This window comes from Balearica regulorum, chromosome 3 (genome assembly GCF_011004875.1).
Source record: "Balearica regulorum gibbericeps isolate bBalReg1 chromosome 3, bBalReg1.pri, whole genome shotgun sequence".
Taxonomy (NCBI): Eukaryota; Metazoa; Chordata; class Aves; order Gruiformes; family Gruidae; genus Balearica; species Balearica regulorum.
The window spans coordinates 115,330,513-115,333,151 of NC_046186.1; the positions used below are offsets into that span (position 1 = coordinate 115,330,513).

At 43.5% G+C, this 2,639-nt stretch overlaps 1 long non-coding RNA gene across 1 annotated transcript; it reads right to left on the minus strand.

The window, feature by feature from the left end:
- Positions 1-471: 471 nt before the first annotated feature.
- LOC142601334 (uncharacterized) lies at positions 472-2,382 on the minus strand. Its single transcript, XR_012834937.1, has 3 exons — positions 2,275-2,382; positions 1,706-1,844; positions 472-815 (listed from the first exon to the last, which is right to left on the minus strand). It is a non-coding gene; the product is annotated as an uncharacterized LOC142601334 (long non-coding RNA).
- Positions 2,383-2,639: the final 257 nt, after the last annotated feature.

Genomic DNA, 2,639 nt, shown 5'->3' on the forward strand with positions numbered 1-2,639 from the left:
TAAAAATAGATGCTGAATTATTCCAGAGCTATTGCCCAGCCTATTTGTGGACAAAATAACCCGCATTACCTTGTGACCCCTGAGCAGCTCCAGCCGTTCCCACCACCACCGAACCGCTCTCAAACCAGGACACCCTGCCCCTGCTGCCTCTGTTGTGTTGCCGGGTTGCTATGTTACAAACACACTTGTACAAAAACACTTGTAAAGAGCGTTGTAGCTGTGAGCAGGCGCACCCGAAACCTCCGGAGAGTGCCTGCTGAGGTTGTTAATGGGGGATTTTGAGGTGTGACCAAGCTTGTTTCTGATCCAGTGGCTTTCAGCTCTTCCCCAAAGATGTGCTGCACTTCCTTGCTTTGAGCATGTAAAAGAAAGAGAGAGAGAAAACCATAGGATTTGAAAAAAAGTATTATTTTTAATTTTATTTTGCTTTAATTTAATTTAAATTTAAAAAATTGGAGAGGAAAAGCCCGCACAGCTATCGGCTGAAGCACCTCGTGGGTTTACACCCGAGCGCGTATTGTTCTAACTTGGCTGCTCCCCAGCCGGCAGCGACAGTTCGAAGGGGAAACTGGAGTGGGACTGATGGTGCTGGCTGATGAGCCTCTCCTCGTTATGAAATATTGCGACTGGGTGTTGGTCACAGGAAACGAGTCTCCAGAGCAACCTGGGAATCCATCAGGCGGGTGTTTGCACTCGCTGGACAAACAGGAGGTGGCGGAGCTCAAGTGGAACGTGCCCCGCACGCCCCAGCAAAGGGGGCTGAGAGTTTGATTTTTACTGTTTCCCAGCCACTCGTCGTTTCTTCCTGACAAAACCTGGATGTAAAAATAGTAATAATAAACAATTATTGTCATAATATATTACTATATGCAATCATATATTCTATATTTTTAAGATTTTTATATTAAATATTTATATGTGCACATTTATATTATATATAAATATATGTATATAATATATGAACATCTATATAATATATATAATTATATATTATATAAATTATTGGGGATGTGTGTAGCATGTCTGCTTTGCTGGATGCCCGGACACATCACCTGGGATTATATGTACACAATGTAAATATATATAAAAATACACAAATAAAAATTTATGTATGTATGTAATATAGAAAAACATATCATATATAGAATATATGTAATTATATATATTTTTATATACACATGTATAAATATCCAAGAATATTAAACAGTGCTTTTACTAAGGGCAAGACCCAGGGACAACAAAACTGGGAGGAGACCAGTTCAGAGGATGTGCGGATCTATAAAATTAGGAAAAATATTACACGCTGCAACCTCCAGCCCTATTTTCTCAGTCTTTGGTGCACACCGGACCCGGCCAGGACTTTTTCTCTTGGCAGATTCAAGCCCTCAGGCTGTTCCTGCTCTACCCTTATGCCACAAATTAGGCTCAAGCTCCTGCTCTGAAATGGCCTCGAGGGGTTCCTGGGGAGAAGAGCTTGGGTGTGATGGGGAAGGAGCGTCCCCCTGCCTGGCCAAATGGGGCTGGGGATGCTGCTTCACCTTGCAGGGAAAAAAAAAAGAAACTTAACTGGGACAACACCTTTCAGCTTAGCAGAGAAATGGCCATAAAGCATCTGTGTTACTATTTATATTATTTGGAGAACAAAAAAAAAAAAAAAAAAAAATTTTTCTATTATTCCCTAGTCAGTAAATTAAAATGTTCACACCTTGGCTTTCCAAGCACCTCCTGGCCACATTTCCCTGGCATTTGCGCTGTGACTTTTCCCCCATAAACACCCAGATTTCCTCCATCTGCAGATCCAGCTCAGCTTGGGTGAGGCAGTTAATTGGCAATAAATGAAGTGGCTGAAAAACAAATGGAGGATGGAAGGAAAATAGATGTCCTTGGTGGGAAACTTAATGGGGAGAGCTAAGAAAGAAAGAAATGAGAGGGAGATGAAGGGATGATGCTGGCTACCCAGAAGGGCTGTTTCACCTCCCCTTCCCACCATGCCAGAAATGAGCCCATCTGAAAGGCAACTGTCCCAGCCAAAACCCGCTGGCATAGCGCCAAAAGCAGGGTGGGGAGAAGGGCTGGAGTAGGGGGAGGATGGGACCAGCTCTTTTGGCAGCATCTTGCATTGGCATCGGCTTCTAGGGTGATGAAACCAAAGGAAGTCACTATTACTGTATTTATTTATTTTATTTATGAGGCGTATTTATGAGGAATTTTATTTATGAGGCATAAAAACCAGCCTGCGGTTTGGGTTTGGTGCCTTTTGTTGCTTACACTTACGTTCGCGATGTGGTCCAGCCCAATCTTCCTGGAAGATGCTGAACCGGGTGATACAGTGACATCAGGCATGATGGGATCAAAAGCTTATTTTTTAATTCAGGCCATTTCGACCTCCTGTTGTTGGTGTTTCTATGGCTACTTAGTTAAACCAAAACACCAACCGGGCTGCCGGCATGTCGCCCCCGGCACATCCCTGGTTGGTGTTTTTGGGAGCATCAGGAGGCTGTATGCCTCAGCTTGCACGTGTCCACTCTCTCGCATTTTAATCTAACTCTTGGGCAATTAAGTATTTTAAAATAAGGCCAGGGACATGTGCCGTGTAGCCTCTCCTCAGTCCGTCCTTCAGTCAACACCTGCCAAAGGAA